At 39.6% G+C, this 21,748-nt stretch overlaps 1 protein-coding gene across 3 annotated transcripts in view; it reads right to left on the bottom strand.

Moving 5' to 3' along the window:
* C6H1orf21 (chromosome 6 C1orf21 homolog) overlaps window positions 1-21,748 on the bottom strand; it is a 218,319-nt gene that overhangs the window by 72,539 nt on the left and 124,032 nt on the right. The window lies entirely within an intron of this gene.

Raw genomic sequence — 21,748 nt, 5'->3', positions numbered from 1 at the left:
TCAGTTCTATTCACATTCTATTAGGAAAGGCAAGTCACATGGTCACATGGGCCAAAAAATTGCCCCATGGACGCAGAAGATTTAATGAATATCTCCAGTGACTACCACACTATTAAAAGGAGCTTTGTAGGATTCTTTCACTTTAATTTAGAGGTTATAACATGTCGCTGTATCTAATTCCAGCATCAGACATAGCCTGTCTGCCTTTTCAGTGGCCCCTTGCTATACAGAGCCACCTTCTAGGCTGTGCAAGGGAAGGAGTTAGTCATTTGCCTCCAACAGGAACGAACTTGATTCTCCCTCTGAAGAAAAACAAAGTTTGGATATGAAAGTAGAAAGGAGAAATTAAGGTCCCAGTTAATTTGTTTCTTGTTGAGTTATAATGTAAGTAAGAGAGGAACACACAGGTTTCTTATTTGTTTTCCCTGTTTTGAGGAAAAGTAATCAGTTTTTTCAAACAAAGAACACACTTCATCAGGACTTTGCAATATCCCCCCCTGCTGGACCTTTCGCCTCCTGCCCTCTCTGCCCCCGGCACTTCAAACAGGTACCTACGGTCTCCCATTTTTTGCACAGTTGATGGGAAATTAGACCTGGAACTTGCACTTATTATCATTTATTTTAAAACTAGAAAGGACCCGAGATGTGGGACAGGAGACTGCTTGTTGTCTTCATATCTCTACCTCCTGCCCCTTCTATATGGTGCAGCATCCATGACAACGACATGACATGAGAGCCATCTCACACCTCTCTCATAGCTGGGGGTGACCACATGACCGTGTTCTAGCCAAAGGGGTATGAGTGGAAGGTGTGCGTCACTTCATGCCTTTGAAAGAAAAGGTGTGTCTTCCCCTTGGCACCTTTCCTCTTCTCGTTGGCTGCTCGGTGGACGTGGTGGCAGGTGCTGGAGCAACATTTTTAACCACAAGATGGAAGCTGTATGTTGAGCACGGCAGAGCAACAAGACAGAAGGAATCTGGGTATCTGAAACTATGAACCTTCTGAAACAGCCCTGGAGTGTGTTTGCTAGACTATATGTTAGAGAAATACATGTTTACAATAAAGGGTTACCTACTGCCATGTCAGCTGGTTCAAATCTCTTGTTTTCAGATGAAGAAACTGAAACCAGAGAGACTAAAAGATGTGTCCATGGTCATAAAGCTATCTTCTCTGTAGACTGTTCATTAAAATGATGGTAAATTACTCAATTCCTTTCTTATTGATTTAATGTCATACTAAGCAGGAGGAACAGAATTTAATGCTAAGAACTATACCATTTCAAGTTTCTTAGGATGATCAACATATCCTATTAATAGAAATTATTTCATTCAATGTAGATTGCCAGGGTTTAGAGCTAATGAGAAATTCTGGAGGTTGTGGTTGAGGCAACAGCCAAACTGTCAGAAGATATTCTCAAAGTACATTTCCCAAAGTCCACAGGAAGATGATCAGTGGGTTGTCTGTATCTGTACTTCTTTCTGAGAAGGAACAGTAAGCCTTCAGACGTGATTGGAATTTGGCTCTGATGGTGTAAGCACCCAGATTTAAGTACACATACAAGAAACCACAGGCTTAATTTACTAAAATGAGGTCCACCCATTGAACCACATGTGTTTTTAGTTAACTTTTTCATAGGAAAAGAAGAAAAAAAAAGTTCTCAATTCACCATTTCTTTGATATCCTCATTTGCTGTTTTAAATGACATTCAATAGGAATTATGTTATTTGACGTGGTTCATGCATCTGATGCTCTAAGGAGTTGCGAAATGGCTGGGAACTGTTTCAGAGAGCAAAAACATCTGACCTTGTTGGTTTAAGCTTTGGATACAGTTTATGGAAAACCAGAATTCTTTCTTTCCTTTGGAATATCGCTTAGAAGCATTTCTTGTAGGTTCTACTTAGTGTCCTCATGTTCAGAGGGCTGATATTGAGTCTTAACATCACAGAATCAGGGACAACTCAGACTGCAGCGAACCAGCCATCAAAATACAAAGCCAGGGCGCCTGGGTGGCTCAGTTGGTTAAGCGACTGCCTTCGGCTCAGGTCATGATCCTGGAGTCCCAGGATCGAGTCCCATATCGGGCTCCCTGCTCGGCAGGGAGTCTGCTTCTCCCTCTGACCCTCCCCCCTCTCCTGCTCTCTCTCTATCTCATTCTCTCTCTCAAATAAATAAATAAAATCTTTAAAAAAAAAAAAAATACAAAGCCATTTGGTTCAATTTTTTCCACCCCTCCTTCCGAGCTCCCACACAGCTGACCGGAGTCACTTTTGCTGCTAGCAGAAATCAGCGTGAATTGGGCTTGCTTTCCTACAATACACTGTTTTCTGCTTCACTCCACTTCTACTTTTCATAATCTTCAACTTGGAACTCAGAATTTCTAGACGGGAACACATTAATGCCAGTTATTTTTAAAATCTGATGTCATCCATCTGTTTTAAAAAATATCAAGGGCTCCCTTTTGCCTAGAGAATGCCTGAGCTTTAACATCATAAGACCTTCAAGTCTAACCATCCTGCCTCTTGAGACCTATCTTCCCCCACTGTTCCTCTCTGTCATAACTACCTTGGACTATTATCCATTTGAGGACGTTCTCACCGCATCCTTCTGTTCTCTATGCCTGGAGTGACTCCCTCCGCCCCTTTATCTATTTATTCTCCATGAAATATTCTTGTTGCCTGCCCTCTCTCCTACTCCCACATAGACACGTTCATTCCCTAAACCCTCCTACCTCCACAGTATCACTGGTTTAACTGTATTTTAATTATTTATATATCCATACACACCACTAAGTTATGAGCACCTTAACAAGAAGGATCATGTCCTAATTTTATTCTGAACATCCAGGACAGTTCTTGGCACATAGGAGATGTTCAGTGCATGGTTGCTGAATCACTGTGGGGATAAAAGAAAAAGAAAGGATCCTAAACTACAATGGAAAAAAAAATCCCAACTAAATGTGTAAAGGAAATAGAAATTCATAATAGTGTCTTTTTGTTCCATCTCTTACGTTGAGACAGAAAGAAGCAAAAAATTTATGCTGTAAAAAAGTTGGATGAGAGGCAACTGATACGTAATTTACACTAGGAATCAGAAGACCCAGATTTGAGTTTCTTCTCTGAGCTTTCTGCCTCCTTAACTCTGGGCAATTTACATTTATAAAATTGAAATCTAAATCATACCTCATTCCAAAGTAAATCTCAGGCAATAGTTGGCAGGGAATACCCCTCTGAGATTTTCTTTTCCTTTTTAAAATTAGTTTAAAATAGAGATGAAAATACCTGCTGTACCTTTGTCACAGAGTGTGAGCTTCCAATGAGTAGGCGGCCTTGAAAGAGCTCTGTAAACTACTGGGTGACATGTAAATGAAATGCATTATTATTAGAGACGGGAAAGAAAAGGAGACAAGTACCTTTCACTCAACAATCCTCTTCGGAGTGGTTACTGTGGACCAGACAAGGTAGCAGGTGTTAGGGATTCAAAGAAAGCCTGGAGACTCAGGATTGTCCTGGCAAGGTCTCCCTCAGACAGACCCACCTACTCTCAGATGGACTCTCTCTACAACTAATTTCCATCTCCACGGGTCTGAGCATCATGGCCTGAGGGCAAGTCTGGATATGGCAAAGGAACAGGTGCACCTCTGAGGTCAGGACATACTCCAAACAGAGCCACCACCAACCCTCAGCCCCACCCCATTTTGACATGAGATATAATTTAACCTTTTTCTTATGTGAAAGAACCAGTAACTGCAAATATCATATTAGGACGTTTATTTTTGAAGTTGTTTATGAGGCATTCATTATTCCTTAGCATCCAACCTGGCTAAGTCTTGGATCTACCGGAAATATTAAAAAAATCAAAGACCATGCCTCCTTTAGCATCATGTGAAAGATAATATTCATTTGTTTATTCATTCATTTATCCTATAAATATTTATTTAGTGCTTATGACACGCTAGGCAGTAATCAAGGTGTCCGGAGAACAGCCATAGTCAATTAGAGGTGGCCTAAAGCAAACAGTTACATAAGTAACTTTAATTACAAGGTGATAAGGGTTACAAAGGAGAAGCACAGGGCTCCATGCTACAGTGAAATCTGTGGGGGGCGGGCAGTGGAGGGGATGGTGGAGGGGTGAGAGAATGCTCCCTGGACCAAGCACATTAGGGCTGAGACAAGGGAGACGGAGCTGGCCAAGGGAAGGACACGAGAAAAGCTCAGGGGCAGGAAGTGTGGGACTGCAGGATCGAGGTGGGAAGGAGCTTGGCTAGGAGGGGAGGGGAGAGAGGAGCCCAGAGTGCAGTGCAGGGTCATCCCCACTTGGGTCAGAACCTGAGAGCAATGGGAAGGGCTTTCAAAAGGGGAGTAACATGATCAGATATGCAGTAAAAAGCAACATCAAAAGGTGACTTTAATACCAAGGACAGTGGTAAGAAAGAGAGAGAACCGGACTGGGGTGGGAGGGGAAGCCATCAAGATTGCGTACATTTTGTGGATGAAGACACTGAGCCTCAAAAGTGAAGTCACTTGACCAAGAACACAGAGAGAGATACTGGAAGAACCACCCTCTTTTAACTCTTGGTTCAGGTTTTTTATTTGTTTCTTTTCTATACAAGCACCCTCCATCCTATAACTGAATTTGGGTCACGGCTTTCCCACTCTCTGACTCCCACCTACGTAATCATAGAACTGACTTTGCTTTCTCACCACTTTGAACTGAACGATGCTACCAGTAATAGCAACAGTCATTTATTAGGAACCTGCCATGTACCAGGCAACTTGGTCCGTGCTTTCCATTTCTAGTCTTCACAACCATCTTGTCAGGTAGGTATTATTTTTACTGTTCCATAGTTGAAAAGATGGAGGCTCAAAAATATTTTGTAAACTGCCCAAGGTAACACATATAGTTAAGTGGGATCGGGGTCCACAGCCACTTCCCTCTGGCTCCAAACCTCGCCATCACACCATACTGACTCTGGATTTTATCACTGTCAAATGCCGAATTCTGGTCTTCTGGGAAAAATCAGAACAGGGAGGGAAAACTTTCTCTCCCTCAATCAAAACAACAACAACAACAAACCTATGTGAAATTTTCTGAAAAGTTAACTAAATATATACAGCCACAAGGAATAATAAGAACTGAGAAAATTCAGAAGAAATTTTTCATTTTTCATCTACCACACTAATGGCATGCACATTTTTAAATGTTCCACCAATCTGTTTCAGGAGATAAATATTGGCAGTAACCACATGGCCGGGCAAGATGAAAACGTCCCCTTAAAATGGTCTGATCTACAATCTCAACTGGAGGAATCGTACCGCTGATTACTGAAAAGGGTAGGAGAGCAGAGAAAAAAAAGAATTCATCTCTGGTAGATCTGATCCCAACCTCCCAAACAGGTGGAAATTGAATTTAAAGTCAACTTCCATATAGTAGACACTCCAAAATTAAGAGAGATAGTTTAAGAAAATATACCAAAAAAATAAATAAATCAATCAATCTGGCCCTAATGAGAAAGTTACATGACCCAAAGGAAAAATGAAAAAAACTAGACGATCTTGGAAACAATTATAATCCCCCTGATGTAAATGTTGCACACCATGTGAGAAATTTTCAAATGACTGTTACTCATTCTCAAGGAGGTAAAAAGAAACATCTCCATTAAGAAACAAGGACAGAGCAGGATGTACTCACTCCACGAAAGAAGAAATAAGATCATCAATGCATACAGTAAATATTAAAATCAACACAGCAGAAAAATTGAGTTAGTGAATCAGAAATAGGTACAAGAGACATACATGGAAGGTTGAAAAATAATCAGACATTGAAAAGAAGGTGAGAGATGACTGACATAGAAAATAGAGCGTGGAGATGGTAACTTACAAGCAAGGGGAGTCTCTAACGGGAGAAGAACCAACAAAAAATCGTCAGTTTTCCAGAACTTAACACCAAGGCCAAATAGAAAAAACCTATGGATTGGAGATTGGAAATGCTCACTGTGTTCTCTGTTATATTCGTAAGCAAAAAAATACACTAAGGCATACCTATTTAAGATACAAAGCATTCTGAAGTCTAAAACCAGAAAATCAGATCACTATCAAATAGGTGAAAATTAGTATAGCTTCAGATTTTCCCTGTAAAAATTGAATCTAACAGAGGAGGTAGGATAGGAGTACAAGGACTGGGGGCTGTGTATGTGTGTGTGTGTGTGTGTGCATGCGTGCACCAATGGGTGTATGTGAAACCTACAAAGAATATTTAAATGGCTTCTGCATGCTAGAAAGGCTGTATCATCCGAATAACAACTCCACAGAAATCTGAGACTGTTGTTCCAAATATCAGGGACAGAATAAAAGAGGAATACACTTACTGGGGGATAGTGATGTTGAAAAAGGGATTGGTGACCATGGAATCAATTTTCCATTCAGCAATAAGTAAGCAAGATCACCAGTTGAAGATAGTTGTAGATTTAAAAAAAAAGAGCCACGAAGAAAAATCCTAAGTATTGATCTTAACAAGTCTAATAACTGATGAGATTATTGAAACAGAAAAGAAAAAAAGAAATGTAAATGAAACTTCAAGAGAAAGGAACAAGAATTTTTAAGATCCTCAGAATAAGCTAATGAAGTACGGGAAAGGGAGAGAGTAAAGAGAAAAAAGTCAAAAGGCACTGAATTACTCATATTCTTAAAATAGTTATTTTGTCCAAAGAGGTAGCTATCACCATGACCACCTCCACCCCATCATCATCACCACCACCTCCACCACCAGCATCATCATCAAAGCTATCACTGATAACAACACTTACTATCTGGCATTCTAAGTATTTTAATCCTGAAAAGAAACCTATGTGGTGGGTTTCCATTTCCATTTCACAGATGAAGAAACTGAGGCCCAGAGTGACAAAGTAACTTGCTCAAGGCCCAGAGCTAAGTGGGATCCTAACCCAGCTGTTAACCACCTCACTCTCCTGTTCTGCTGTGACTAGTTATGACTAGAAGAACACAGCATGTACGGGATGTGCTTAAAAATAATCACTAGTACACATTTGAGGTAATAATGATCATTCTAGCAGCTACTATTTGCAGAGGACCTATTATTGCCAGGCATTGCATTAAGCATTTTAAAGACATCAGTTCATTTAATCCTAAGATCCTGCAAGATACTGTAAAAGAGTTTATGTAAAGATATTGTAAAGATCATAAAGGTATTAAAATTCTTGCTCAAGGTCACCCAGCTGGTAGGTAGTTAAGCCATGATCTGAACTGGGGTCTATTTGATCCTGGAGCACAGACTCCTTCTCTACTACACATTCCATATAGGGACAGGTATTTTTAAAATCAGAATGGCACTGCAAGATAAAAGAATATCAGACCGACTTGGTCTTTTAAAAAAACACTGCTTCCATCAAGGTTACCAATGCTAACAGCTCAGTTCAACAGATGCTCCTCCACTCACTCATCTGGCTGAGGTTACCACTCCTCTCCTCAAATTCCCTCCTCCCACGGCTGTCCTCTAATTTTCCTACCTCACTGCCCTTTTCTTTCCATTCTTTTACTGGGCCACTCCATCTTTGGCCCTCTCCTTACTTGTCAGTGCTTCTGGCTCTGGGCAAATGTTCCTCTTGTCACCCTATGATAATGATGACCAAATATTATACAGGCCCAGATTTCTGCCCACACGCACACACACACACGTATCTGCATCTGCCTGCTATAAATACACTCACACATACACATGAACAAAGAGCATCTGTATCTCTTTCAAAATGACTCAAGAGCCATTCCATTCAAGAAGTGTGTTCTTCCTTGCCCTCTGCCTTCCTACCACAGGTGGATACCTATCATAGTCCTTATCACATGAAGCCAAAGTGGTCCTTAACCCACTTATCTCTCCTGCCAGATGGTAAAATCCCTTATCTTTCATTTCCCTTCTGTTTCCAAAACAAGGGGAGTCCAGGTCTAGTACAGATACTCCAGAAATGTTTATTAATTGAATAATAAAAATAAGAGTAGAAAGAAAGCATAAAAAGGCCATAATATTAGGTGACCCTCCACTTTAAAGTATGAAAATAATAATCAAAACCTGCAAAAAATAAAATGGCCTTGGGTACCATTTTCATTTTCAATTCAATTAGCAAGAATTAAAAAAAAATAAAATGCACACTGCTGGAGAAGTTATCAATTGGACCTCTTTATCTCAGTGTTGAAATCGGCAGTCTCCAAACACTGCCGGTCCAAACACTGCATGAGGCAATGTATGTCAAAAACAATAAAACTATTCACAACCATCAACCCAGTGAGCCCACTCCTGGAAACTTATCTAAGGAAATAAATCAACAGAAGAATATGGCTGTATTTGGGGATATGCTTACAGAAGCATTATATGCTATATAATAATGAAAAATAGGAAATAGACGCATACCCAACAGCAGGATAAAAGCTAAGGAAATCAATTTGAAGTATTTTTACACATCTGTTAAAATTTAACATGATGACTGTAAAGGAAAACGGAAAATGACCTAATGCTAAGAAAAAGCTGGAATGCAAAATTACACGCCGGTTATGACTGCCACTGTGGAAAAACGATGACTTGCACCTGAGCAAGGACAGAAACCATCTGACGAGAATTCACAAAAATAAAAAACGTGTTGCGATGATCAGGTTTTATATTATCTTCTAAAAATCCAATTTTAAGATGCGATTGCTATAATATGAAATGAAACACAGTTTGGATACAGGTCGTGCACTTAATGAGCTGTACTACCTCAGGCAAGAAGCTTAACGTCTCTGAACTTAGCTTACTCATCTATAAAATAAGAAAACTCTATTTCTAACTCTTAGCAGATTAAATTATGTGATACACACTTACTATGTACCTGGCACCGTTCTAAGCACTTTACAAATATTACTTTATTTAACTATCATAACAACTTTTTACGATCACACACAAGGAAGTTCAGTAATCTACAGTGACAATAGCAAGAAAACAGTAACTGTCAACAGCCTTCCAATGACCACTGGATCAAATCTAGCCTCAAGAGCACCTGCTAACGTGTACCGCATGTCTGCTAGCGTGGCAAGCACTGTGCTAAGGGTTTTCTTTGCATTATTATTTTTTTTTTAAGATTTTATTTATTTATTTGAGACACAGAGAGAGAGAGAGAGTGAGCACGAGAGGGGGGAGTGGGAGAGGGAGAAGCAGACTCCCCGCTGAGCAGGGAGCCCGATGCGGGACTCGATCCTGGGACTCCAGGATCATGATCTGAGCTGAAGGCAGTCCCCCAACCAACTGAGCCACCCAGGCGCCCATTCTTTGCATTATTTTACATAGTCCTTAGAGCAGTCCATTACAGAGGTACTATACTTGTGTCCTCACGATATTTAGCCTCAGAGGTCATGTAACGTGCTAAGGAGTGAGACAGCCAAAACTTGAACATGTGTTTGTCTGAGTTCAGAGCCAACCAGGTGCTTTGACACTAGGTAATGATGCTTCCAATTTTTGCTAGGATGGTGTACACAGTCCTTCAGAGCTTGACCGTGGCCCACACTCTCCTCACTCTGGATCTGGGGGAGTTCTGAGTTGACACAATGACCTTTTAAGTCCCTGGCCTTAGCTTCTTCTGTTCCTCACCTGGTCTTCAAAACTCCTCTTTATCCCTCAAAGTTCCATCTCCCTTACCTCAAGAGGCATAATTAATTGTTCCCTTATGTCCTATCTCTCTCTCTCTCTATTTTTTAAGTAGGCTCCACGCACAACGTGGGGCTTGAACTCACGACCCTGAGATCAAGAGTTGCATGCTCCACCCCCCGAACCAGCCAGGCACTCCTGTCTGCTGCTCTTTTAGCTAGTAATTCATGTTTGTAAGTCAACATCTGCCATATTGTTTCTATGCTTCTTTACCAGGCTGTTCCTTCCCAATTATGTTTCACAAAGGCAAAGAGCATGTTTTACACGGTTTTGTATACTGTTGTATTCCTGGCTTTAAGCACGGTTCCTAGCATGTGATAAGGACCCAACTCCTGCTTGCTGAATGAACAAACACTTCCGGCTGGGAGGAGGTTTCCAGGCACACCGGCCAACACTGGAGCACCCTCCGTTGTGTACAAAGGATGGAACATCAGTCAGGGGCCCATACTTTCCTATACCGTTTTTCACAGAGCTTTGATGGAGGTAGTTTAGCTAAAATGAGGATATAAAGGAGACCCACCACTTGGACTTCCTAATGTACTACGTTTGGATTAAGGGTGCATAATGCCATGTGGTTACTTGTTGGGCCTGTTAGCATATTCCATAGGAATTGCTTGCTCACTGGTTTGCCTTCCCCTTCTAGATAGGACTGTAGGTATTCCACACAAACCCTAAAACCAACAGTAACTGGCATGGAATTGGTGATTAAGGAATATTTGTTGAATGACTGACTGAATGAATAAATAATGGGGTTGAGGCATTTTTCTCTCCCTGGGTTCTTGAGAAAATATTTCAACTTGTAGCATGCTCTACTAAACTAGTGCCAGACTTAAAAAAATATAACGTTTCAATTTCATGATGCTCCCAGAATTCTGTGTAAATATTAAATGAACGACTTCAACAGTTAAACTTGTCCATCTATGTTATATCCTTCTCTACTCTCTTCAATGACTAGGAAATCACTGGAAGCTCTAACTTTATAGAGGATCTATTTTTCCTCTAAAAGCAGAATAGAACTTTTTTAGAAAGTAAAAATGCTTCCCACTTAACATTCTTTAAAAATGCACAAAATAAGAAGATTCATTTGGTGGACATGTTCTCTCTCTTTATCCTGACATCAGTTCAGTGCTAAGGAACTATTATTAGAAAGCTCTCAGTTGAAGAAGATGCCTTCAAAAAGGAAGATAAGATGTAGGATACTGTGTGTTCAAAGCTTATTTTAATTATACAGGCTATAGGGTTACTGAGATATGCCAAACATTTAGCTAATTAGCAGACTCTTGAGACAAGAGGGCCGGCCACTAGAGATAGACACAGTTTTTCCTCATTAATGAGCGATGACAAATTCTAGTTAAACACACATTTTTACTTGTACTATAAATTCACTTTATTTGTTCTTTCTTAAATTCCAAGAACATGAACTCACTTAAACTTGAAATTTAGACATTAAGACTAAGATGAAGATCTTCCACTTTAAACACAATGACCCAACATTGACTGCCATATTGGGAACATTGGAGGTGGGGGGTAAAAAATTATTTATAAGTTCAAAGACTCAAAATTGAAATTAGTTAGGAGACTCCATTTAAAAAATTCCATAGAAGGTATTCAACAAAATAGTAAAACCTAAGTTAACAAGCACTGAAGTGTCTGTAACTCTCTAGTAACTGGTACGTTTTGAGGCCTATCATACAAAGAGAAATGAGAAGAACAGAGATAAGAAGAAAGTAGCTATCTTTCATGGAGTACTTACAATCTGCAGCAGTCTACCAAGTATTTTACAAAAATCACCTAATTTGTTCCTCAAAACAGCCCAGGAAAGTATAAATCATTTTTCTTATTTTATAAATGAGGGATCAAGGCATATGGAGTTTGAATAAGGTCATCTGGTTAGAAAGTAGCTTGGCTACGTTTGATGACAGACTGCTTCTCTTAGGCTCATTACTGATGTCAGCTTGTATCTTGAGAAGATCTTATGAACAACATAACAGGTTTTTTGTTTGTCTCCCTGGATTAGATATATTTAGCAATTTGGGTATTTGGTACTTATATAAAGGTGTCTTCCTCAGGACATAAGCATGAAGTAGCTGTGTTTCTCTGGCAGCTTTTCTTTCAGAATAAAAATTAGATCCAAGGACAAAATCTAAATTTCCAATCTGTAATCAGTGGGATTGCCCACAATGCTTTTCACAGAAAGTGGTCCCTACCCGTCCTGAAACTTGAATAGGTTGGTGGCTGTAGCAGATTGTGGTTCCCAAAGATGGCTGCTACGTATCTCTGTTTCTGGTGCTCCTCCATCATGAAACCTTGCTACTTCCCCACCAAGAGGCGAAGGCTATTTTTCCACTCCCTTTAGAATATGGGCAGGTTCTGTGACCACTCTGACAAACAGAATCAGAAGTGCCACACTTCTAGGAAGCCAGTTGTCAGGTGAGAAGCATGACTACTATCCTCAGACCACCATGTTGTGAGAAGCCCACGCTATGTGGAAAAGTCATTTTTAGGTGTTGGTTGATGGCCCAGTTGAGCTCATAGTCAACGTCAACTGCCAGCCCTGTGAGGGAGGCATCTTGAACACCCAGCCCAGCCAAGCCTAGGGGTAACTGCAATGTGAGCCAAAATCTAAATGCAAGTGTGTGAGAGATCCTAAGCAGGAATTGTCTAGCTGAACTCAGTTAATCCACAGAACCACAACATAATAATAACTTATTATTTTAAGGCACTGCATTTTGGAGTGGTCTGTTACATAAGAGATCATCAGAACAGTGGTGTTGGTTTTCTTCTAGAATGAAGCAACTATTTCTTTAAAGCAATTGAGGGTAGATTTTGGGGGCAGGGGATATGTTAAAATCTCACACATACCCAAAGTGGTAGCTAAGCAATTTTCTAGTTGAGGGTTATTCCTATAAAGTATTGAGGGACTACGAAAATGTACCTACATAAACATTCTTATATTTTGGGCTACTTTTCAATAAATTAGCCATACAGAGGTATTATGTTTCAAAGCTGATGTTTTATTAAGAAAACAGAGTGGGTTCTCAGCAAAATGATTAGAAAATATGGAGTCAGTTTACCATAGTGCTGTCAAACTATTCTCCTTTTTTAAAGCAATAACCAAACATGATTTAGTCCCTGAACAGCCTCAGAACGCCAATAACTTGATTTACTTTTATATTACCTGCCAAATTCCACCTGAGCTGATGAGAGAGAATTCAGCACTAATGATCCCAAGAAAGAGAATAAAATGCTGGGAACAGAATGATGTTCCAAAAATACTTGAAGGTTAAGTATAAGAGAAAATAATGCTTAGATAAAAAATAAACTCTTTTCTAGGGAACGTCAGAAGGCTAGCACAGATTTTGTCAAACCTCTTCAGCTTTTGGATCTATTGCTTATTTTTCGTTTGTTTGTTTGTTTGTTTTAACAATGACCTTAAGGTCAGGCAAGATACTGAATCATGAAAGAAATCATGAAAGAAAAATTTACTGGTATCATGAAAGAAAAATTTACTGGTATTTAAGATCCTGAACTTTTAAGCAAAGAGAGGGCAAATATATTAAAAAAAAAAAAACTTTCAATAACAAGGCAAGAATAAAGGAATTATGGTGCTTGATTAGCGCACTCCATTCCTGGGGCAATTTGGTTAACTCAAGTTTTCTGTCATTAACTCTAACAATAAGATTTAAAAATTATTGCCATTTTGCTAATGGAAATAATTTCACAACAGTACTTTCATTGCGTCTTTTAAAGAACTCCTAAAAAGGCAAAGCAATTTGTCCACATGGTGAATGTGTTCCCCTCCCTAGTTTATTAAGTCCTGGAAAGTTATATAACGGCTGCATTCATTCATAGACTACGCCACCTGTGGCAGGATGAAGTTTCCACTGATTCTCGAGATAGAAACAGGATGAATGCTCCTTTCCCCACCACTCACAGAGATGTCCATTACAAGAACAAGAGCAACAGGGGCGCCTGGGTGGCTCAGTTGGTTAAGCATCTGACTCTTAATTTCGGCTCAGGTCATGATCTCAAGGTCATGAGATCAAGCCCCGCATGAAGCCCCACATTGGGTTCCACACTGAGCATGGAGCCTGCTTAAGATTCTCTCTTTCCCTCTCCCTCTGCCTGACCCCCAGCCCTCTCTCTCCCTCTCAAAACAAACAAAAAAAGCAGCAACTAACAATTGAGGTAGCATGATGTTTTGCTCCACTGTAACTCCTTGTGTTTTAAATGCTTTTTGTATAATTTCTTTTTCCTAAGTTTTAAAAGTAATAAGTGTTCACTAAGGAGGAAAAAATTTTAAATGCAGAAAGGAATTTAAAAAAAAAAAAAAGAAGAATCTTCCACAACCCTGCTACCCAGAGAAACCACCCTTCCCTCTACTCTTTTGATCAGTTAAAAACAACATCACTGTTCTGATTATCTATTGTTGCCTAACAAACCACTACAACTTCTCTTGTAGTTTACTCTTCGGACAAAGTTCATGATCTGATCACAAAATTCCTGTGTATATCACAATGCTTATATGGATTCTGCTTACACAATCAGAACCCTAAACTTAATCTTTCTTAATGCCGATGGGATTTCTTGGTTTAAAAACAAAACAAAACACAAAAACCAAATGATGGAAAAGCAAATGTCATGAAACAAAGGGATAAGATTTAAATGAATAGATAAAATCAGAAGCTCACTGAAATATGGTAGGAAGAGTACATTGTATAAATTTTATAATTAGATTACCAATTAAGATTTTAAAACTGGAAGTTAATCTTCCATGGAAACGGGTGGAATGAAAATAATTATAATGACCAAAATTTTAAAAATAAAACAAAGGAGGTCTTTAATAGCCAAAATTATGTTTAAAATAAAAGCTATTTTTTCCCACTCATCCCTGCAGGTATATTGTTTGTCTTTGCCTTAAAACAAAGCAAAATATCACTATATTGCAAAAGCTTAGATGCAAAAGAGTCTTGTTCAAGGAGTAAAAAAATTTACCATTGCTCCAACTCAGAAAATACGTGTATTATTAGCAGGTAACCTCAATGTACTCCCAAACTGATGGATACTTTTAAGAAGTAACTTTTGAGAATATTTTCTACAACAAAGTGAGTAAGACCAATAATATCCAGTTCAAAGAGTTTCATCTTAGCTCAATTATCTCATTTACAAGACTACAAGCTGCCCTGAGGTTAAGGCAGGAACCTTGTAAGTTTTAAGGCTCCTGGTCCACAACACTGAGGAAGGGTGCTCTTCTTCAGGAATTTGAAACTGCTGAATGACCCCAACCCTCAAGCAGCCAGTGAAATGGTACTGTCCAGCTGTATTTATACATTTAATTCAACACTGTTGGAATAAGTGATGACTATTTCAAAACCATTTAAAAAGTACTACTATCCCAGTTCTGTATCCTAATTGAATGGAAGGATAATTATGGTATCTTCAAATATTCACAGTGTGTACAGAACAAGTCTGGTTTTTTTTTTTAATTCCAGTATAGTTAATGTACAGTGTTAGATTAGTTTCAGGTGTACAATATAGTGATTCAACACTTCTATACATTACTTAGTGCTCTTTGTGGTAAGTGTACTCTGAATTCCCTTTACCTATTTCACCTATGCCCCTACCCACGTCCCTAGGATAGGTCTATTTTTTTCATACTTAATTAACTGCCATAATTTAGAATAGTTTTAACTTACAGACAAGTTGTGAAGACAGTACACAGTTCCCATATACTGGACACCCGGCTTCCTCTATTATTAACACCTTATATGAGGATGGTACACTTGTCACAATTAGTGAACCAACATTGATAAGATATTCATATTTCCTTAGTTTTTACTTGGTGTCCTTCTGTTCCAGGATCCCTTCCAAGATACCATATTACATTTAGTTGCCATGTCTATTTATGTTCCTCTTGGCTGTGACAGTTTCTCAGATTTTATTTATTTTTGATGACCTTGATAGTTTTCAGGAGTACTGGGCAGGTCTTTTTGTAGAATGTCCCTTAACTGGGCTTAGTCTGATGTTCTTTCTCATGATTACACTGAGGTTATGGGTTTTTGGAGGAAGACTACATAGATAAAATGCCATTCTCATCATGTCATATCAAGGATGTATGCTATCAACCTAACTTATCGCTGTTCACTTGGATCACCTGCCTGAGGTAGTGTTTGTCATGTTTCTCCACTGTAAAGTTATCTGTTTTCTCCCATATCCATGAAGTATTCTTTCTAAGAAAGTCACCATGCCAAGTTATGCTTTGCCTCCTTGAGGACAGAGCACTACATAGATGATTTGGAATTATTCTGCACGGAGATTTATAGAGTCTTCTCCATTTGTTTATTGAGTCATTTGTATCAGTATGGACTCATGGATATTTATTTTATAATTTGTTCAAAGTAAATACATTGTTATACCAGATTTATAGCAAATCTAATATGATATTATTAATTTTGTTGCTTCAATTATTTCAGCTTTAGCCACTCCAAGTTCTTTCAGTTGATTCTTGTGTCCCTGTGACATAACCCATCATTGTGTGTGTATGTGTGTGTGCACTTGGGCACTTCCTAATATTCTAGCACTACAAAATGCTCTAGGCTCATCATATATATCCCCTAGCCCTATAATAAGCCATGTATCCAAGGAATCCTGGTTCCTTTTTTTTTGGAGAATGGTTCTAGACACAAGATCTGCATGGTGGATATGCTTGCTGCTATTGGGGTATCATTGCTTCTAGGTCCTCTTAGCTGACAGCAAGAAAACGTGTGTGTGTGTGCTTATGTGTGTACACCATGTCTCTACATGTGTATACATATATGTATACAAATATATGCATGCCCACTCGTGTATGTGTGTTTATACATATCTATCAATATTTCTACACGTAGCCATCTGTATCTACATTGGCTAAACATCAATTCTCACTGATGTCTCCAACTGTGATGCACTGCCATAGGATGCTTCTTTTTTTTTTTTTTCAGAGAGAAAGAGAGAGTGTTTGCGCACATGCTCAGGGGGAGAGGCAGAGGGAGAGAATCTCAAGCAGGTTCCATGCTCAGTGCGGAGCCCGACGCAGGGTTCGATCTCATGACTCTGAGATCATGACCTGAGCCAAAATCAAGAGTCGGATGCTTAACTGACTGAACCAGCCAGGCGCCCTACCACAGGATGCTTCTAGCCACTTGGCTTGTGTGTTTACAACCTCCCACTCCAACAGTGAGAAACCTGGCTCCACAATCCAGCCACCACTAATTAATTGTTTTTAGAATTGTTAACTCTTAGCTCCACAGTAAAGGTGTAGAGTGCCTATATACAGTTACTTTTACTTACAGTTTTAACAGATTCTATTCACTTCCAAAGTTACTTAGGTCAGCACATCTTCCCCCCACCATCTTCAGTGAGGTTATTTCATGTATTTGTAATACTGTTAGATTCCTTTATCAGTCTACATTCTACCCTGGATCCCCTGACCTCCTAGATGTTTCTATAAATTTTCAAACATTAAAGTTCACTCTCTTTTTTGTAGCATTCTGTGCGCTTTGACAAATGCACAGTGTCATGTATCTACCATTACAGTATCATACAGAAGAGCTTCACTACGGAACAGACTCCTAAATACAGAGAAAAAATTGGTGGTTGCCGGGGGGCGGGGGATGGGGGGTGGGGTGGGGGGATGCGTGAAATAGGTAAAGGAAATTAAGAGGTACAAACTTCCACTTATAAATAAGTCATAGAGATAAAAAGTACAGCACAGAGAATATAGTCAATAACATTGTAATACATTGTTATAACATTGTATAGTGACAGATGGTGACTATACTTATCCTGGTGGGCACTGAGTAATAGACAAGATAGTAGAGTCAGTAAGTTGTACACCTGAAACTAATACAATGATGTCGACTATACTTAAAAAAAAAAAAATCCCCTGTGATTCACCTCATCAACCTTCCTTTTCCCACAAACCCTTGGAAACTACTGATCTGTTTAACACCTCTATGGTTTTGCCTTTTTCTGAACGTCACATAGGGAGAATCATACTGTAGGTATCTTTCAGACTAGGTTCTTTCACTTAGCAATACGCACATAAGATTCATGTTTTTACATGGATGGTAGCTCATTCCTTTTTATCACTGAATAATATCCCATCATGTGGATATAACCAGTTTGTTAATTCACTCACTGAAGGACATCTCAGTTGCTTCTAGTTTTTTGGTGATTATGAATAAAGCTACTACCAATGTTCACATAAAGATTTTTGCGTGATCATAGTTTTTCTTTTCTTTCTTTTTTAAAGATTTTATTTTTTTTTCCAAGTAATCTCTACACTCAATGTGGGGCTTGAGCTCAAAACCTCGAGATCAAGAACCCACTATCGACTGAGCCAGTCAGGTGACCTGATTATAGTTTTTCAAATCACTTGGGAAAATATCCTAGGGCTATGATTGCTGGACACATATTAAGACTACATTTAGTTTTTTGGTTTTTTTAAAGATTTTATTTATTTATTTGACAGAGAGAGACATAGTGAGAGAGGGGACACAAGCAGGGGGAGTGGAAGAGGGAGAAGCAGGCTTCCCACAGAGCGGGGAGCCCGATGCGGGGCTCGATCCCAGGACTCTGGGATCATGACCTGAGCCGAAGGCAGACGCTAAACGACTGAGCCACCCAGGCACCCCAAGACTACATTTAGTTTTGTAAGAGATGTGAGCCCATATTGTTCAGAAAAAAAAATTATATTTCTATGTATATTAGGCATACAATTGTAAACAGTTATGTGATTTATGACTGATTTTATTTTCATTCATTTCTGTATTTCCCAAGAATATTTTAAAGTAATTTAAGCAAGCAGCACATATTTAATCATGAAAGAGTTAATTTAAAAAGTACAATTAGGGGCACCAGGGTGGCTCAGTCGTTAAGTGTCTGTCTTTGGCTCAGGTCATGATCCCGGGGTCCTGGGATCGAGCCCCTCATCGGGCTCCCTGCTCAGCGGGAGCCTGCTTCTCCCTCTCCTACCCCCCTGCTTGTGTTCCTGCTCTCACTATCTCTCTCTCTGTCAAATAAATAAATAAAATCTTTAAAAATAAATAAATAAAAAGCACAATTAGATAAGAGAATAACAGGAGTGAACCAAATCCAATAGCTATGTATTGTTTATCTGGTTTCACTAGCCCGCCAGCTCCCGGCCAGCCGATTCTTCGATATGAGTTTACATGCTGTGAGTGTTAAGGCATCACACAGACTGTGAAGCATTTCACTATAATGAGATTCTCTGTTCTTTCCTTACAGCTAGTGCTCCCTGACATTCTTTTTCAGGAGAAGTCAAGGAACCCGGCTTAGCATTTGAGAAACCCAGATTCATGTCAGTGTTGCTGTTCCTTGTTTCTAATAATGAACTTTTGCTTTGTTTCTGACAGCAGCCTTTACTTCATTTTCCAGTTCCAATCAACAGATTCCTATCTTGTTTCTGGTCTAAGTGCCCTCAACAGTACAAATCCATAAAGTGTTAAAAAAAAAAAAAAAAAAGGTTTTTCTCCAATTAAGCAAGCCTTGAAGTGATCTAGTTATGAGAAGAAATCTGTCAGTAAATGAAAACCTGTAGTACACCATCACACGCAGACAGGAACAAAAAAAAAAAATGGAGTCAGCTCATTACATTTCGGAAAGTATTGCTGTCATTGTCAATTGTCAAAGAAGGAGGAAATTTGGTATCTCTTATTATACAGAGCACTGAGGAAATAAATTAAATTAGACTTACTACGCACACAAGCAGGCAATTACAGTGGCATCTTCATATATCTTTTTTAATGTTGACAAGCTAAAACAATACATCCTCTGCCCTCCAAAGATGATGTATGAATTTTTTATGCCTGGTTATTTATTCCCACCTTTTCTGAACGACAGGTATAGAATCCATGGTTAGAATTACCAGGAACTTTTTAAAAACAAAGGAGGTTGGCAAATCCTGTATCTCTGTTAATCCTGGGTATTACTTGCTCACAAATAAAGTCCACAAGAAGAGAGAGACACTTATCAAAGCCCAGACTCGGAAACATTACCATGTCTTTTGATACTCTCACCTCCAGGGCATAAATTATTAATTTCGAGTGAAGTTACCTCATGGAGTTTGCCAACTGATGAGTGAAACTTATATGCTTTGGTTTTATTTTTAGCATCGCATAGGAGATAAGAGAGAAATATGAACAACCTGCAGAAAAGGCACACCACTGTTTTTGTTCTAGAAGCTCTGATAACAGTGGCGAAGCCTTCGGCGACTCTCTCAGTTGTCACTCATTTCCCCTCACTCCGTTGTTGAAACTGGGCCACTTGGGTAGAAAATGCCCATGTTTCAGTGAGATAAATAAATCTGGCATCTAGAATGACCATGGGGATCAGAAAGAATCAAGTTCTGAAGAGGGCTCCTTTCCATTTTGTACTTAAATATCAGGGTACTGCTCTTGGAGATAAGGCCAAAAATTGAACTCTAAGGTACTGTTTGTGTTTGCTGTACTTCCCAAAGTTAAATGGGGAAAGTTTCAGAGGATATAGTAGAAGCCAACCTTTCCCGGGCAAGAGAAGGTCAAGAGTAACTATGTCCAACAACTTTTAGCCAGCACCCTGCATCCAAGGAAAGCATATTTAAAAGCAATCACATTTTGCAACAATGCTGAGAAAACGGAAGCCATTATCAACACCCTCAATCTTCAAATTAGAGGAGCAGAGGTGTGTTCTATTTACTCTGTAGTTACAAATGCTGCCAACTGGCGAAAGCCGGTGGCTCTCTGTAAACCAGAAATTAATGTGGTGACGGAAACGAAACAAAACAAAAAACAAAAAAACCCCAGCTAAAATGCACCAACTAACCAAAACGCTTCACAGCACACTCCATCCGCCTCCCCACCCACTCATTATTTGTGCCACATCTTCGTGCTTGGCTCTCACTATTCTGTTGCTTGAAATCCCTTGCCCAACCTCATCTGCCAATGAAAACTTGCTTTCCCCTAAAGGCCCTGTGGGAATGCCAGCTCTGTGAATCTTCTCAGATATCCCAGTAAGGGTCCCCCATTCCATTCTGGTTCTCCCCCAAAGACTCTATTAGAGACTTACAGCGTATCTATCTGTCTCCTGGTGTTTCCCGAGAGTTACAACTGTGCCTCACCAATCCTCATATTCTTTCAGTGCCCCAGACAATGCCTAGCTGCCAGTGAGAATTGAGTCCATTGAAATAGGGATTTATTCAAGAAATATGTTGTACCAGCACCCTAACTCTGTTCATCTGCATATGGTCAGTTCAGTGTATTAATATGGGAAAGAGAAAAAGCCATTTGAAATGGGATTTCAGTCATGGTTTGCTATGCCTGGCTTTTCACAGTAGTTGCTTTAAAATCCACCTTTGATTTACTGATTTCTGTATCTACTGAGTATACACTTTGCTGCCCCTTCTTTGTGGGAGAATGAAGGGTACTATGAGGGTACATGCTGTACCTTACTTGTGTTTCTACCATGGAATAACAACGAACCTCAGGAACGCATCCAGGTGTCCTTTGAACTAGTAACAACAACAATCGCTATCATTTGCATTGGGCTTATGTTTACAAAGCACTTCTGTGGGCATTCTTTTATTCTTATAATGTTCTGTTCCTCAGTCAGGAACTGTGCTTCCGTACAACACTTGAAACTTAGAAGGCTGATTCGACAAATCCCTCATCCTTAGAGAATTAAACTCTACTTCTGTTCTGCTCTAAAACAAATCACAGTGCTAGAAGAATCTGGAAGACCCTGAATGTGCCTGGCTCAGGTAGCACAAAAAGGCTGGCTGGAGAAAGGACGTCTTCCAAGAAAGATGAAGAGCTAGCACTCTTTCCTCTAATTCCTTCTACTCCACGACAAACATAGTAAAAGGGAATGATACTACCCAAACCCTCCACTCATAAGAGCTGTTATTCCCTTAAGAAACTAAAAGGTTCTGGGCGCCTGGGTGGCTCAGTTGGTTAAGCGACTGCCTTCGGCTCAGGTCATGATCCCGGAGTCCTGGGATCGAGTCCCACATCGGGCTCCCAGCTCG

This window comes from Neomonachus schauinslandi, chromosome 6 (genome assembly GCF_002201575.2).
Source record: "Neomonachus schauinslandi chromosome 6, ASM220157v2, whole genome shotgun sequence".
Lineage (NCBI taxonomy): Eukaryota > Metazoa > Chordata > Mammalia > Carnivora > Phocidae > Neomonachus > Neomonachus schauinslandi.
This window is presented reverse-complemented; position numbering and strand designations above follow the sequence as displayed.